This window comes from Patagioenas fasciata, unplaced genomic scaffold, assembly GCF_037038585.1.
Source record: "Patagioenas fasciata isolate bPatFas1 unplaced genomic scaffold, bPatFas1.hap1 Unplaced_3, whole genome shotgun sequence".
Classification (NCBI taxonomy): Eukaryota; Metazoa; Chordata; class Aves; order Columbiformes; family Columbidae; genus Patagioenas; species Patagioenas fasciata.
Genome location: NW_027288732.1, coordinates 1,321,092 through 1,339,016, shown reverse-complemented (window position 1 = coordinate 1,339,016; position 17,925 = coordinate 1,321,092).

Here is a 17,925-nt window from a genome sequence, read left to right as displayed (position 1 = left end):
GGCCTGCTCCCTTGGCTTTCTTCCTCTCTTCCATATCCTTCTTCCCGACTTGTCTCTTGGAGACTTTTGGCCACTTTGGACCCAAGTCTGAGCATGTTTTGGAAACTTTTCAGAGGCCTCGCTGGTGACAGGGGGGACAGCAGGCAGTGACAGGCCCGGGGCTGACAGGCTCCCCCTCCCCTAGCGGGCGCTCGGCTGCCACACCAAGCTGACATAGAACCTTTGTCACAATGCCCGCTACTGTGGTGAAGGATGCGGGCACTCTGTAGGTGACAGGGACCCAGCAGGACTTGCTGTCAGCTCAGCAATTGCTCAGTTCCCCAAAGAAGTTGAATTTTGCAAATTGCTGCTTTGCTCTTGAAATGATGTCATCAGGTGGGTGTTTTGGTGTAATACACTGAAAACCAGAGCAGAAATGCTGAAATATTCCCATGATATGCATGGTCTCTGCACCAAACCACCATGACTCAGCCTAAGTACATCTACCGCTTGTTCTTTTGTACTGGCAGCTGATTGTGAAAGTACAGTATAAAAACCATCTTTATGGTAAGATCTTTGTGGTGTAGACTTAGTCTAAGTGACTCAAGTAGCCGGGGCTTTTGTTTGGGCCTAATCCATAAGGTCTGATGGCTTTCCTCCTCATCTCAAGATGAATGTGGTAGAAAACATAAATCAGGGAAACCTCGTTTGGCCTAGCCTTGCCTTGCCTTGCCTTGCCTTATTTCTTTCTCATCCTGTTCTCTGTCCCAACCTCTCTCACTAACCCCGCGTCTGGCTGCATGTCTCTTCTTTCCTCTCTCCTTTTCTCAAACTCTCCTGCTTCCTGGCTTTCCTCTTTCAATTCCTCCATTTCAGTCCTGCAGCCCCGCACTACTTTTTTCTCTTGCCTCCCTTTGGCCTGCTCCCTTGGCTTTCTCCCTCTCTTCCATATCCTTCTTCCCGACTTGTCTCTTGGAGACTTTTGGCCACTTTGGACCCAAGTCTGGGCATGTTTTGGAAACTTTTCAGAGGCCTCGCTGGTGACAGGGGGGACAGCAGGCAGTGACAGGCCCGGGGCTGACAGGCTCCCCCTCCCCTAGCGGGCGCTCGGCTGCCACACCCAGCTGACATAGAACCTTTGTCACAATGCCCGCTACTGTGGTGAGGATGCGGGCACTCTGCAGGTGACAGGGACCCAGCAGGACTTGCTGTCAGCTCAGCAATTGCTCAGTTCCCCAAAGAAGTTGAATTTTGCAAATTGCTGCTTTGCTCTTGAAATGATGTCATCAGGTGGGTGTTTTGGTGTAATACACTGAAAACCAGAGCAGAAATGCTGAAATATTCCCATGATATGCATGGTCTCTGCACCAAACCACCATGACTCAGCCTAAGTACATCTGCCGCTTGTTCTTTTGTACTGCCAGCTGATTGTGGAAGTACAGTATAAAAACCATCTTTATGGTAAGATCTTTGTGGTTTAGACTTAGTCTAAGTGTCTCAAGTAGCCGGGGCTTTTGTTTGGGCCTAATCCATAAGGTCTGATGGCTTTCCTCCTCATCTCAAGATGAATGTGGTAGAAAATATAAATCAGGGAAACCTCGTTTGGCCTAGCCTTGCCTTGCCTTGCCTTATTTCCTTCTCATCCTGTTCTCTGTCCCAGCCTCTCTCACTAAGCCCTCGTCTGGCTGCATGTCTCTTCTTTCCTCTCTCCTTTTCTCAAACTCTCCTGCTTCCTGGCTTTCCTCTTTCAATTCCTCCATTTCATTCCTGCAGCCCGGCACTACTTTTTTCTCTTGCCTCCCTTTGGCCTGCTCCCTTGGCTTTCTCACACTCTTCCATAATCTTCTTCCCGACTTGTCTCTTGGAGACTTTTGGCCACTTTGGAGCCAAGTCTGAGCATGTTTTGGAAACTTTTCAGAGGCCTCGCTGCTGACACGGGGGACAGCAAGCAGTGACAGGCCCGGGGCGGACAGGCTCCCCCTCCCGTAGCGGGCGCTCGGCTGCCACACTCAGCTGACATAGAACCTTTGTCACAATGCCCGCTACCGTGGTGAGGATGCGGGCACTCTGCAGGTGACAGGGACCCAGCAGGACTTGCTGTCAGCTCAGCAATTGCTCAGTTCCCCAAAGAAGCTGAATTCTGCAAATTGCTGCTTTTGCTCTTGAAATGATGTCATCAGGTGGGTGTTTTGGTGTAATACACTGAAAACCAGAGCAGAAATGCTGAAATATTCCCATGATAAGCATGGTCTCTGCACCAAACCACCATGACTCAGCCTAAGTACATCTGCCGCTTGTTCTTTTGTACTGCCAGCTGATTGTGGAAGTACAGTATAAAAAACATCTTTATGGAGAGATCTTTCTGGTTTAGGCTTAGTCTAAGTGTCTCAAGTAGCCGGGGCTTTTGTTTGGGCCTAATCCATAACGTCTGATGGCTTTCCTCTCATCTCAAGATGAATGTGGTAGAAAATATAAATCAAAGAAACGTCCTTTGGCCTAGCCTTGCCTTGCCTTGCCTTATTTCCTTCTCATCCTGTTCTCTGTCTCAGCCTCTCTCACTAAGCCCTCGTCTGGCTGCATGTCTCTTCTTTCCTCTCTCCTTTTCTCAAACTCTCCTGCTTCCTGGCTTTCCTCTTTCAATTCCTCCATTTCAGTCCTGCAGCCCCGCACTACTTTTTTCTCTTGCCTCCCTTTGGCCTGCTCCCTTGGCTTTCTCCCTCTCTTCCATATCCTTCTTCCCGACTTGTCTCTTGGAGACTTTTGGCCACTTTGGACCCAAGTCTGGGGATGTTTTGGAAACTTTTCAGAGGCCTCGCTGGTGACAGGGGGGACAGCAGGCAGTGACAGGCCCGGGGCTGACAGGCTCCCCCTCCCCTAGCGGGCGCTCGGCTGCCACACCCAGCTGACATAGAACCTTTGTCACAATGCCCGCTACCGTGGTGAGGATGCGGGCACTCTGCAGGTGACAGGGACCCAGCAGGACTTGCTGTCAGCTCAGCAATTGCTCAGTTCCCCAAAGAAGCTGAATTCTGCAAATTGCTGCTTTTGCTCTTGAAATGATGTCATCAGGTGGGTGTTTTGGTGTAATACACTGAAAACCAGAGCAGAAATGCTGAAATATTCCCATGATAAGCATGGTCTCTGCACCAAACCACCATGACTCAGCCTAAGTACATCTACCGCTTGTTCTTTTGTACTGGCAGCTGATTGTGAAAGTACAGTATAAAAACCATCTTTATGGTAAGATCTTTGTGGTTTAGACTTAGTCTAAGTGTCTCAAGTAGCCGGGGCTTTTGTTTGGGCCTAATCCATAAGGTCTGATGGCTTTCCTCCTCATCTCAAGATGAATGTGGTAGAAAATATAAATGAGGGAAACCTCGTTTGGCCTAGCCTTGCCTTGCCTTGCCTTGCCTTGCCTTATTTCCTTCTCATCTTGTTCTCTGTCCCAGCCTCTCTCACTAACCCCTCGTCTGGCTGCATGTCTCTTCTTTCCTCTCTCCTGTTCTCAAACTCTCCTGCTTCCTGGCTTTCCTCTTTCAATTCCTCCATTTCAGTCCTGCAGCCCCGCACTACTTTTTTCTCTTGCCTCCCTTTGGCCTGCTCCCTTGGCTTTCTCCCTCTCTTCCATATCCTTCTTCCCGACTTGTCTCTTGGAGACTTTTGGCCACTTTGGACCCAAGCCTGGGCATGTTTTGGAAACTTTTCAGAGGCCTCGCTGGTGACAGGGGGGACAGCAGGCAGTGACAGGCCCGGGGCTGACAGGCTCCCCCTCCCCTAGCGGGCGCTCGGCTGCCACACCCAGCTGACATAGAACCTTTGTCACAATGCCCGCTACCGTGGTGAGGATGCGGGCACTCTGCAGGTGACAGGGACCCAGCAGGACTTGCTGTCAGCTCAGCAATTGCTCAGTTCCCCAAAGAAGCTGAATTCTGCAAATTGCTGCTTTTGCTCTTGAAATGATGTCATCAGGTGGGTGTTTTGGTGTAATACACTGAAAACCAGAGCAGAAATGCTGAAATATTCCCATGATAAGCATGGTCTCTGCACCAAACCACCATGACTCAGCCTAAGTACATCTACCGCTTGTTCTTTTGTACTGGCAGCTGATTGTGAAAGTACAGTATAAAAACCATCTTTATGGTAAGATCTTTGTGGTTTAGACTTAGTCTAAGTGTCTCAAGTAGCCGGGGCTTTTGTTTGGGCCTAATCCATAAGGTCTGATGGCTTTCCTCCTCATCTCAAGATGAATGTGGTAGAAAATATAAATCAGGGAAACCTCGTTTGGCCTAGCCTTGCCTTGCCTTGCCTTATTTCCTTCTCATCCTGTTCTCTGTCCCAGCCTCTCTCACTAAGCCCTCGTCTGGCTGCATGTCTCTTCTTTCCTCTCTCCTTTTCTCAAACTCTCCTGCTTCCTGGCTTTCGTCTTTCAATTCCTCCATTTCAGTCCTGCAGCCCGGCACTACTTTTTCCTCTTGCCTCCCTTTGGCCTGCTCCCTTGGCTTTCTCCCTCTCTTCCATATCCTTCTTCCCGACTTGTCTCTTGGAGACTTTTGGCCACTTTGGAGCCAAGTCTGGGCATGTTTTGGAAACTTTTCAGAGGCCTCGCTGGTGACAGGGGGGACAGCAGGCAGTGACAGGCCCGGGGCCACCAGGCTCCCCCTCCCCTAGCGGGCGCTCGGCTGCCACACCCAGCTGACATAGAACCTTTGTCACAATGCCCGCTACTGTGGTGAGGATGCGGGCACTCTGCAGGTGACAGGGACCCAGCAGGACTTGCTGTCAGCTCAGCAATTGCTCAGTTCCCCAAAGAAGTTGAATTTTGCAAATTGCTGCTTTGCTCTTGAAATGATGTCATCAGGTGGGTGTTTTGGTGTAATACACTGAAAACCAGAGCAGAAATGCTGAAATATTCCCATGATATGCATGGTCTCTGCACCAAACCACCATGTCTCAGCCTAAGTATGTCTGCCGCTTGTTCTTTTGTACTGCCAGCTGATTGTGGAAGTACAGTATAAAAACCATCTTTATGGAGAGATCTTTCTGGTTTAGGCTTAGTCTAAGTGTCTCAAGTAGCCGGGGCTTTTGTTTGGCCCTAATCCATATGGTCTGATGGCTTTCCTCTCATCTCAAGATGAATGTGGTAGAAAATATAAATCAAAGAAACGTCCTTTGGCCTAGCCTTGCCTTGCCTTGCCTTATTTCCTTCTCATCCTGTTCTCTGTCCCAGCCTCTCTCACTAAGCCCTCGTCTGGCTGCATGTCTCTTCTTTCCTCTCTCCTTTTCTCAAACTCTCCTGCTTCCTGGCTTTCGTCTTTCAATTCCTCCATTTCAGTCCTGCAGCCCGGCACTACTTTTTTCTCTTGCCTCCCTTTGGCCTACTCCCTTGGCTTTCTCCCTCTCTTCCATATCCTTCTTCCCGACTTGTCTCTTGGAGACTTTTGGCCACTTTGGAGCCAAGTCTGGGCATGTTTTGGAAACTTTTCAGAGGCCTCGCTGGTGACAGGGGGGACAGCAGGCAGTGACAGGCCCGGGGCTGACAGGCTCCCCCTCGCCTAGCGGGCGCTCGGCTCTCACACCCAGCTGACATAGAACCTTTGTCACAATGCCCGCTACCGTGGTGAGGATGCGGGCACTCTGCAGGTGACAGGGACCCAGCAGGACTTGCTGTCAGCTCAGCAATTGCTCAGTTCCCCAAAGAAGCTGAATTCTGCAAATTGCTGCTTTTGCTCTTGAAATGATGTCATCAGGTGGGTGTTTTGGTGTAATACACTGAAAACCAGAGCAGAAATGCTGAAATATTCCCATGATAAGCATGGTCTCTGCACCAAACCACCATGTCTCAGCCTAAGTATGTCTGCCGCTTGTTCTTTTGTACTGCCAGCTGATTGTGGAAGTACAGTATAAAAACCATCTTTATGGAGAGATCTTTCTGGTTTAGGCTTAGTCTAAGTGTCTCAAGTAGCCGGGGCTTTTGTTTGGGCCTAATCCATATGGTCTGATGGCTTTCCTCTCATCTCAAGATGAATGTGGTAGAAAATATAAATCAAAGAAACGTCCTTTGGCCTAGCCTTGCCTTGCCTTGCCTTATTTCCTTCTCATCCTGTTCTCTGTCCCAGCCTCTCTCACTAAGCCCTCGTCTGGCTGCATGTCTCTTCTTTCCTCTCTCCTGTTCTCAAACTCTCCTGCTTCCTGGCTTTCGTCTTTCAATTCCTCCATTTCAGTCCTGCAGCCCGGCACTACTTTTTCCTCTTGCCTCCCTTTGGCCTGCTCCCTTGGCTTTCTCCCTCTCTTCCATATCCTTCTTCCCGACTTGTCTCTTGGAGACTTTTGGCCACTTTGGAGCCAAGTCTGGGCATGTTTTGGAAACTTTTCAGAGGCCTCGCTGGTGACAGGGGGGACAGCAGGCAGTGACAGGCCCGGGGCCACCAGGCTCCCCCTCCCCTAGCGGGCGCTCGGCTGCCACACCCAGCTGACATAGAACCTTTGTCACAATGCCCGCTACTGTGGTGAGGATGCGGGCACTCTGCAGGTGACAGGGACCCAGCAGGACTTGCTGTCAGCTCAGCAATTGCTCAGTTCCCCAAAGAAGTTGAATTTTGCAAATTGCTGCTTTGCTCTTGAAATGATGTCATCAGGTGGGTGTTTTGGTGTAATACACTGAAAACCAGAGCAGAAATGCTGAAATATTCCCATGATATGCATGGTCTCTGCACCAAACCACCATGACTCAGCCTAAGTACATCTGCCGCTTTTTCTTTTGTACTGCCAGCTGATTGTGAAAGTACAGTATAAAAACCATCTTTATGGTAAGATCTTTGTGGTTTAGACTTACTCTAAGTGTCTCAAGTAGCCGGGGCTTTTGTTTGGGCCTAATCCATAAGGTCTGATGGCTTTCCTCCTCATCTCAAGATGAATGTGGTAGAAAATATAAATGAGGGAAACCTCGTTTGGCCTAGCCTTGCCTTGCCTTGCCTTGCCTTGCCTTATTTCCTTCTCATCTTGTTCTCTGTCCCAGCCTCTCTCACTAACCCCTCGTCTGGCTGCATGTCTCTTCTTTCCTCTCTCCTGTTCTCAAACTCTCCTGCTTCCTGGCTTTCCTCTTTCAATTCCTCCATTTCAGTCCTGCAGCCCCGCACTACTTTTTTCTCTTGCCTCCCTTTGGCCTGCTCCCTTGGCTTTCTCCCTCTCTTCCATATCCTTCTTCCCGACTTGTCTCTTGGAGACTTTTGGCCACTTTGGACCCAAGCCTGGGCATGTTTTGGAAACTTTTCAGAGGCCTCGCTGGTGACAGGGGGGACAGCAGGCTGTGACAGGCCCGGGGCCACCAGGCTCCCCCTCCCCTAGCGGGCGCTCGGCTGCCACACCCAGCTGACATAGAACCTTTGTCACAATGCCCGCTACTGTGGTGAGAATGCGGGCACTCTGCAGGTGACAGGGACCCAGCAGGACTTGCTGTCAGCTCAGCAATTGCTCAGTTCCCCAAAGAAGTTGAATTTTGCAAATTGCTGCTTTGCTCTTGAAATGATGTCATCAGGTGGGTGTTTTGGTGTAATACACTGAAAACCAGAGCAGAAATGCTGAAATATTCCCATGATATGCATGGTCTCTGCACCAAACCACCATGACTCAGCCTAAGTACATCTGCCGCTTGTTCTTTTGTACTGCCAGCTGATTGTGAAAGTACAGTATAAAAACCATCTTTATTGAGAGATCTTTCTGGTTTAGACTTAGTCTAAGTGTCTCAAGTAGCCGGGGCTTTTGTTTGGGCCTAATCCATAAGGTCTGATGGCTTTCCTCCTCATCTCAAGATGAATGTGGTAGAAAATATAAATCAGGGAAACCTCGTTTGGCCTAGCCTTGCCTTGCCTTGCCTTGCCTTATTTCCTTGTCATCCTGTTCTCTGTCCCAGCCTCTCTCACTAACCCCTCGTCTGGCTGCATGTCTCTTCTTTCCTCTCTCCTGTTCTCAAACTCTCCTGCTCTCTGGCTTTCCTCTTTCAATTCCTCCATTTCAGTCCTGCAGCCCCGCACTACTTTTTTCTCTTGCCTCCCTTTGGCCTGCTCCCTTGGCTTTCTCCCTCTCTTCCATATCCTTCTTCCCGACTTGTCTCTTGGAGACTTTTGGCCACTTTGGACCCAAGTCTGGGCATGTTTTGGAAACTTTTCAGAGGCCTTGCTGGTGACAGGGGGGACAGCAGGCAGTGACAGGCCCGGGGCTGACAGGCTCCCCCTCCCCTAGCGGGCGCTCCGCTGCCACACCCAGCTGACATAGAACCTTTGTCACAATGCCCGCTACTGTGGTGAGGATGCGGGCACTCTGCAGGTGACAGGGACCCAGCAGGACTTGCTGTCAGCTCAGCAATTGCTCAGTTCCCCAAAGAAGTTGAATTTTGCAAATTGCTGCTTTGCTCTTCAAATGATGTCATCAGGTGGGTGTTTTGGTGTAATACACTGAAAACCAGAGCAGAAATGCTGAAATATTCCCATGATATGCATGGTCTCTGCACCAAACCACCATGTCTCAGCCTAAGTATGTCTGCCGCTTGTTCTTTTGTACTGCCAGCTGATTGTGGAAGTACAGTATAAAAACCATCTTTATGGAGAGATCTTTCTGGTTTAGGCTTAGTCTAAGTGTCTCAAGTAGCCGGGGCTTTTGTTTGGGCCTAATCCATATGGTCTGATGGCTTTCCTCTCATCTCAAGATGAATGTGGTAGAAAATATAAATCAAAGAAACGTCCTTTGGCCTAGCCTTGCCTTGCCTTGCCTTATTTCCTTCTCATCCTGTTCTCTGTCCCAGCCTCTCTCACTAAGCCCTCGTCTGGCTGCATGTCTCTTCTTTCCTCTCTCCTTTTCTCAAACTCTCCTGCTCTCTGGCTTTCCTCTTTCAATTCCTCCATTTCAGTCCTGCAGCCCCGCACTACTTTTTTCTCTTGCCTCCCTTTGGCCTACTCCCTTGGCTTTCTCCCTCTCTTCCATATCCTTCTTCCCGACTTGTCTCTTGGAGACTTTTGGCCACTTTGGAGCCAAGTCTGGGCATGTTTTGGAAACTTTTCAGAGGCCTTGCTGGTGACAGGGGGGACAGCAGGCAGTGACAGGCCCGGGGCTGACAGGCTCCCCCTCCCCTAGCGGGCGCTCCGCTGCCACACCCAGCTGACATAGAACCTTTGTCACAATGCCCGCTACTGTGGTGAGGATGCGGGCACTCTGCAGGTGACAGGGACCCAGCAGGACTTGCTGTCAGCTCAGCAATTGCTCAGTTCCCCAAAGAAGTTGAATTTTGCAAATTGCTGCTTTGCTCTTCAAATGATGTCATCAGGTGGGTGTTTTGGTGTAATACACTGAAAACCAGAGCAGAAATGCTGAAATATTCCCATGATATGCATGGTCTCTGCACCAAACCACCATGTCTCAGCCTAAGTATGTCTGCCGCTTGTTCTTTTGTACTGCCAGCTGATTGTGGAAGTACAGTATAAAAACCATCTTTATGGAGAGATCTTTCTGGTTTAGGCTTAGTCTAAGTGTCTCAAGTAGCCGGGGCTTTTGTTTGGCCCTAATCCATATGGTCTGATGGCTTTCCTCTCATCTCAAGATGAATGTGGTAGAAAATATAAATCAAAGAAACGTCCTTTGGCCTAGCCTTGCCTTGCCTTGCCTTGCCTTATTTCCTTCTCATCCTGTTCTCTGTCCCAGCCTCTCTCACTAAGCCCTCGTCTGGCTGCATGTCTCTTCTTTCCTCTCTCCTTTTCTCAAACTCTCCTGCTTCCTGGCTTTCCTCTTTCAATTCCTCCATTTCAGTCCTGCAGCCCGGCACTACTTTTTTCTCTTGCCTCCCTTGGGCCTGCTTCCTTGGCTTTCTCCCTCTCTTCCATATCCTTCTTCCCGACTTGACTCTTGGAGACTTTTGGCCACTTTGGATCCAAGTCTGGGCATGTTTTGGAAACTTTTCAGAGGCCTCGCTGGTGACAGGGGGGACAGCAGGCAGTGACAGGCCCGGGGCCACCAGGCTCCCCCTCCCCTAGCGGGCGCTCGGCTGCCACACCCAGCTGACATAGAACCTTTTTCACAATGCTCGCTACTGTGGTGAGGATGCGGGCACTCTGCAGGTGACAGGGACCCAGCAGGACTTGCTGTCAGCTCAGCAATTGCTCAGTTCCCCAAAGAAGTTGAATTTTGCAAATTGCTGCTTTGCTCTTCAAATGATGTCATCAGGTGGGTGTTTTGGTGTAATACACTGAAAACCAGAGCAGAAATGCTGAAATATTCCCATGATATGCATGGTCTCTGCACCAAACCACCATGTCTCAGCCTAAGTATGTCTGCCGCTTGTTCTTTTGTACTGCCAGCTGATTGTGGAAGTACAGTATAAAAACCATCTTTATGGAGAGATCTTTCTGGTTTAGGCTTAGTCTAAGTGTCTCAAGTAGCCGGGGCTTTTGTTTGGCCCTAATCCATATGGTCTGATGGCTTTCCTCTCATCTCAAGATGAATGTGGTAGAAAATATAAATCAAAGAAACGTCCTTTGGCCTAACCTTGCCTTGCCTTGCCTTATTTCCTTCTCATCCTGTTCTCTGTCCCAGCCTCTCTCACTAAGCCCTCGTCTGGCTGCATGTCTCTTCTTTCCTCTCTCCTTTTCTCAAACTCTCCTGCTCTCTGGCTTTCCTCTTTCAATTCCTCCATTTCAGTCCTGCAGCCCGGCACTACTTTTTTCTCTTGCCTCCCTTTGGCCTACTCCCTTGGCTTTCTCCCTCTCTTCCATATCCTTCTTCCCGACTTGTCTCTTGGAGACTTTTGGCCACTTTGGAGCCAAGTCTGGGCATGTTTTGGAAACTTTTCAGAGGCCTCGCTGGTGACAGGGGGGACAGCAGGCAGTGACAGGCCCGGGGCTGACAGGCTCCCCCTCGCCTAGCGGGCGCTCGGCTCTCACACCCAGCTGACATAGAACCTTTGTCACAATGCCCGCTACCGTGGTGAGGATGCGGGCACTCTGCAGGTGACAGGGACCCAGCAGGACTTGCTGTCAGCTCAGCAATTGCTCAGTTCCCCAAAGAAGCTGAATTCTGCAAATTGCTGCTTTTGCTCTTGAAATGATGTCATCAGGTGGGTGTTTTGGTGTAATACACTGAAAACCAGAGCAGAAATGCTGAAATATTCCCATGATATGCATGGTCTCTGCACCAAACCACCATGACTCAGCCTAAGTACATCTGCCGCTTGTTCTTTTGTACTGCCAGCTGATTGTGGAAGTACAGTATAAAAACCATCTTTATGGTAAGATCTTTGTGGTTTAGACTTCGTCTAAGTGTCTCAAGTAGCCGGGGCTTTTGTTTGGGCCTAATCCATAAGGTCTGATGGCTTTCCTCCTCATCTCAAGATGAATGTGGTAGAAAATATAAATCAGGGAAACCTCGTTTGGCCTAGCCTTGCCTTGCCTTGCCTTGCCTTATTTCCTTGTCATCCTGTTCTCTGTCCCAGCCTCTCTCACTAAGCCCTCGTCTGGCTGCATGTCTCTTCTTTCCTCTCTCCTGTTCTCAAACTCTCCTGCTCTCTGGCTTTCCTCTTTCAATTCCTCCATTTCAGTCCTGCAGCCCCGCACTACTTTTTTCTCTTGCCTCCCTTTAGCCTACTCCCTTGGCTTTCTCCCTCTCTTCCATATCCTTCTTCCCGACTTGTCTCTTGGAGACTTTTGGCCACTTTGGAGCCAAGTCTGGGCATGTTTTGGAAACTTTTCAGAGGCCTCGCTGGTGACAGGGGGGACAGCAGGCAGTGACAGGCCCGGGGCCACCAGGCTCCCCCTCCCCTAGCGGGCGCTCGGCTGCCACACCCAGCTGACATAGAACCTTTGTCACAATGCCCGCTACTGTGGTGAGGATGCGGGCACTCTGTAGGTGACAGGGACCCAGCAGGACTTGCTGTCAGTTCAGCAATTGCTCAGTTCCCCAAAGAAGTTGAATTTTGCAAATTGCTGCTTTGCTCTTGAAATGATGTCATCAGGTGGGTGTTTTGGTGTAATACACTGAAAACCAGAGCAGAAATGCTGAAATATTCCCATGATATGCATGGTCTCTGCACCAAACCACCATGACTCAGCCTAAGTACATCTGCCGCTTGTTCTTTTGTACTGCCAGCTGATTGTGAAAGTACAGTATAAAAACCATCTTTATGGTAAGATCTTTGTGGTTTAGACTTAGTCTAAGTGTCTCAAGTAGCCGGGGCTTTTGTTTGGGCCTAATCCATAAGGTCTGATGGCTTTCCTCCTCATCTCAAGATGAATGTGGTAGAAAATATAAATCAGGGAAACCTCGTTTGGCCTAGCCTAGCCTTGCCTTGCCTTGCCTTATTTCCTTCTCATCCTGTTCTCTGTCCCAGCCTCTCTCACTAAGCCCTCGTCTGGCTGCATGTCTCTTCTTTCCTCTCTCCTTTTCTCAAACTCTCCTGCTTCCTGGCTTTCCTCTTTCAATTCCTCCATTTCAGTCCTGCAGCCCGGCACTACTTTTTTCTCTTGCCTCCCTTGGGCCTGCTTCCTTGGCTTTCTCCCTCTGTTCCATATCCTTCTTCCCGACTTGACTCTTGGAGACTTTTGGCCACTTTGGATCCAAGTCTGGGCATGTTTTGGAAACTTTTCAGAGGCCTCGCTGGTGACAGGGGGGACAGCAGGCAGTGACAGGCCCGGGGCCACCAGGCTCCCCCTCCCCTAGCGGGCGCTCGGCTGCCACACCCAGCTGACATAGAACCTTTTTCACAATGCTCGCTACTGTGGTGAGGATGCGGGCACTCTGCAGGTGACAGGGACCCAGCAGGACTTGCTGTCAGCTCAGCAATTGCTCAGTTCCCCAAAGAAGTTGAATTTTGCAAATTGCTGCTTTGCTCTTGAAATGATGTCATCAGGTGGGTGTTTTGGTGTAATACACTGAAAACCAGAGCAGAAATGCTGAAATATTCCCATGATATGCATGGTCTCTGCACCAAACCACCATGTCTCAGCCTAAGTATGTCTGCCGCTTGTTCTTTTGTACTGCCAGCTGATTGTGGAAGTACAGTATAAAAACCATCTTTATGGAGAGATCTTTCTGGTTTAGGCTTAGTCTAAGTGTCTCAAGTAGCCGGGGCTTTTGTTTGGCCCTAATCCATATGGTCTGATGGCTTTCCTCTCATCTCAAGATGAATGTGGTAGAAAATATAAATCAAAGAAACGTCCTTTGGCCTAGCCTTGCCTTGCCTTGCCTTATTTCCTTCTCATCCTGTTCTCTGTCCCAGCCTCTCTCACTAAGCCCTCGTCTGGCTGCATGTCTCTTCTTTCCTCTCTCCTTTTCTCAAACTCTCCTGCTCTCTGGCTTTCCTCTTTCAATTCCTCCATTTCAGTCCTGCAGCCCGGCACTACTTTTTTCTCTTGCCTCCCTTTGGCCTACTCCCTTGGCTTTCTCCCTCTCTTCCATATCCTTCTTCCCGACTTGTCTCTTGGAGACTTTTGGCCACTTTGGAGCCAAGTCTGGGCATGTTTTGGAAACTTTTCAGAGGCCTCGCTGGTGACAGGGGGGACAGCAGGCAGTGACAGGCCCGGGGCTGACAGGCTCCCCCTCGCCTAGCGGGCGCTCGGCTCTCACACCCAGCTGACATAGAACCTTTGTCACAATGCCCGCTACCGTGGTGAGGATGCGGGCACTCTGCAGGTGACAGGGACCCAGCAGGACTTGCTGTCAGCTCAGCAATTGCTCAGTTCCCCAAAGAAGCTGAATTCTGCAAATTGCTGCTTTTGCTCTTGAAATGATGTCATCAGGTGGGTGTTTTGGTGTAATACACTGAAAACCAGAGCAGAAATGCTGAAATATTCCCATGATATGCATGGTCTCTGCACCAAACCACCATGACTCAGCCTAAGTACATCTGCCGCTTGTTCTTTTGTACTGCCAGCTGATTGTGGAAGTACAGTATAAAAACCATCTTTATGGTAAGATCTTTGTGGTTTAGACTTCGTCTAAGTGTCTCAAGTAGCCGGGGCTTTTGTTTGGGCCTAATCCATAAGGTCTGATGGCTTTCCTCCTCATCTCAAGATGAATGTGGTAGAAAATATAAATCAGGGAAACCTCGTTTGGCCTAGCCTTGCCTTGCCTTGCCTTGCCTTATTTCCTTGTCATCCTGTTCTCTGTCCCAGCCTCTCTCACTAAGCCCTCGTCTGGCTGCATGTCTCTTCTTTCCTCTCTCCTGTTCTCAAACTCTCCTGCTCTCTGGCTTTCCTCTTTCAATTCCTCCATTTCAGTCCTGCAGCCCCGCACTACTTTTTTCTCTTGCCTCCCTTTGGCCTACTCCCTTGGCTTTCTCCCTCTCTTCCATATCCTTCTTCCCGACTTGTCTCTTGGAGACTTTTGGCCACTTTGGAGCCAAGTCTGGGCATGTTTTGGAAACTTTTCAGAGGCCTCGCTGGTGACAGGGGGGACAGCAGGCAGTGACAGGCCCGGGGCCACCAGGCTCCCCCTCCCCTAGCGGGCGCTCGGCTGCCACACCCAGCTGACATAGAACCTTTGTCACAATGCCCGCTACTGCGGTGAGGATGCGGGCACTCTGCAGATGACAGGGACCCAGCAGGACTTGCTGTCAGCTCAGCAATTGCTCAGTTCCCCAAAGAAGTTGAATTTTGCAAATTGCTGCTTTGCTCTTGAAATGATGTCATCAGGTGGGTGTTTTGGTGTAATACACTGAAAACCAGAGCAGAAATGCTGAAATATTCCCATGATATGCATGGTCTCTGCACCAAACCACCATGTCTCAGCCTAAGTACATCTGCCGCTTGTTCTTTTGTACTGCCAGCTGATTGTGAAAGTACAGTATAAAAACCATCTTTATGGTAAGATCTTTGTGGTTTAGACTTAGTCTAAGTGTCTCAAGTAGCCGGGGCTTTTGTTTGGGCCTAATCCATAAGGTCTGATGGCTTTCCTCCTCATCTCAAGATGAATGTGGTAGAAAATATAAATCAGGGAAACCTCGTTTTGCCTAGCCTTGCCTTGCCTTGCCTTGCCTTATTTCCTTCTCATCCTGTTCTCTGTCCCAGCCTCTCTCACTAAGCCCTCGTCTGGCTGCATGTCTCTTCTTTCCTCTCTCCTTTTCTCAAACTCTCCTGCTTCCTGGCTTTCGTCTTTCAATTCCTCCATTTCATTCCTGCAGCCCCTCACTAGTTTTTCCTCTTGCCTCCCTTGGGCCTGCTCCCTTGGCTTTCTCCCTCTCTTCCATATCCTTCTTCCCGACTTGTCTCTTGGAGAGTTTTGGCCACTTTGGACCCAAGTCTGGGCATGTTTTGGAAACTTTTCAGAGGCCTCGCTGGTGACACGGGGGACAGCAGGCAGTGACAGGCCCGGGGCTGACAGGCTCCCCCTCCCCTAGCGGGCGCTCGGCTGCCACACCCAGCTGACATAGAACCTTTGTCACAATGCCCGCTACCGTGGTGAGGATGCGGGCACTCTGCAGGTGACAGGGACCCAGCAGGACTTGCTGTCAGCTCAGCAATTGCTCAGTTCCCCAAAGAAGCTGAATTCTGCAAATTGCTGCTTTTGCTCTTGAAATGATGTCATCAGGTGGGTGTTTTGGTGTAATACACTGAAAACCAGAGCAGAAATGCTGAAATATTCCCATGATAAGCATGGTCTCTGCACCAAACCACCATGTCTCAGTCTAAGTATGTCTGCCGCTTGTTCTTTTGTACTGCCAGCTGATTGTGGAAGTACAGTATAAAAACCATCTTTATGGAGAGATCTTTCTGGTTTAGGCTTAGTCTAAGTGTCTCAAGTAGCCGGGGCTTTTGTTTGGGCCTAATCCATAATGTCTGATGGCTTTCCTCTCATCTCAAGATGAATATGGTAGAAAATATAAATCAAAGAAACGTCCTTTGGCCTAGCCTTGCCTTGCCTTGCCTTATTTCCTTCTCATCCTGTTCTCTGTCCCAGCCTCTCTCACTAAGCCCTCATCTGGCTGCATGTCTCTTCTTTCCTCTCTCCTTTTCTCAAACTCTCCTGCTTCCTGTCTTTCGTCTTTCAATTCCTCCATTTCAGTCCTGCAGCCCGGCACTACTTCTTTCTCTTGCCTCCCTTTGGCCTGCTCCCTTGGCTTTCTCCCTCTCTTCCATATCCTTCTTCCCGACTTGTCTCTTGGAGACTTTTGGCCACTTTGGAGCCAAGTCTGGGCATGTTTTGGAAACTTTTCAGAGGCCTCGCTGGTGACAGGGGGGACAGCAGGCAGTGACAGGCCCGGGGCCACCAGGCTCCCCCTCCCCTAGCGGGCGCTCGGCTGCCACACCCAGCTGACATAGAACCTTTGTCACAATGCCCGCTACTGCGGTGAGGATGCGGGCACTCTGCAGATGACAGGGACCCAGCAGGACTTGCTGTCAGCTCAGCAATTGCTCAGTTCCCCAAAGAAGTTGAATTTTGCAAATTGCTGCTTTGCTCTTGAAATGATGTCATCAGGTGGGTGTTTTGGTGTAATACACTGAAAACCAGAGCAGAAATGCTGAAATATTCCCATGATATGCATGGTCTCTGCACCAAACCACCATGTCTCAGCCTAAGTACATCTGCCGCTTGTTCTTTTGTACTGCCAGCTGATTGTGAAAGTACAGTATAAAAACCATCTTTATGGTAAGATCTTTGTGGTTTAGACTTAGTCTAAGTGTCTCAAGTAGCCGGGGCTTTTGTTTGGCCCTAATCCATATGGTCTGATGGCTTTCCTCCTCATCTCAAGATGAATGTGGTAGAAAATATAAATCAGGGAAACCTCGTTTTGCCTAGCCTTGCCTTGCCTTGCCTTGCCTTATTTCCTTCTCATCCTGTTCTCTGTCCCAGCCTCTCTCACTAAGCCCTCGTCTGGCTGCATGTCTCTTCTTTCCTCTCTCCTTTTCTCAAACTCTCCTGCTTCCTGGCTTTCGTCTTTCAATTCCTCCATTTCATTCCTGCAGCCCCTCACTAGTTTTTCCTCTTGCCTCCCTTGGGCCTGCTCCCTTGGCTTTCTCCCTCTCTTCCATATCCTTCTTCCCGACTTGTCTCTTGGAGACTTTTGGCCACTTTGGACCCAAGTCTGGGCATGTTTTGGAAACTTTTCAGAGGCCTCGCTGGTGACACGGGGGACAGCAGGCAGTGACAGGCCCGGGGCTGACAGGCTCCCCCTCCCCTAGCGGGCGCTCGGCTGCCACACCCAGCTGACATAGAACCTTTGTCACAATGCCCGCTACCGTGGTGAGGATGCGGGCACTCTGCAGGTGACAGGGACCCAGCAGGACTTGCTGTCAGCTCAGCAATTGCTCAGTTCCCCAAAGAAGCTGAATTCTGCAAATTGCTGCTTTTGCTCTTGAAATGATGTCATCAGGTGGGTGTTTTGGTGTAATACACTGAAAACCAGAGCAGAAATGCTGAAATATTCCCATGATAAGCATGGTCTCTGCCCCAAACCACCATGTCTCAGCCTAAGTATGTCTGCCGCTTGTTCTTTTGTACTGCCAGCTGATTGTGGAAGTACAGTATAAAAACCATCTTTATGGAGAGATCTTTCTGGTTTAGGCTTAGTCTAAGTGTCTCAAGTAGCCGGGGCTTTTGTTTGGCCCTAATCCATATGGTCTGATGGCTTTCCTCTCATCTCAAGATGAATGTGGTAGAAAATATAAATCAAAGAAACGTCCTTTGGCCTAGCCTTGCCTTGCCTTGCCTTATTTCCTTCTCATCCTGTTCTCTGTCCCAGCCTCTCTCACTAAGCCCTCATCTGGCTGCATGTCTCTTCTTTCCTCTCTCCTTTTCTCAAACTCTCCTGCTTCCTGGCTTTCGTCTTTCAATTCCTCCATTTCAGTCCTGCAGCCCGGCACTACTTTTTTCTCTTGCCTCCCTTTGGCCTGCTCCCTTGGCTTTCTCCCTCTCTTCCATATCCTTCTTCCCGACTTGCCTCTTGGAGACTTTTGGCCACTTTGGACCCAA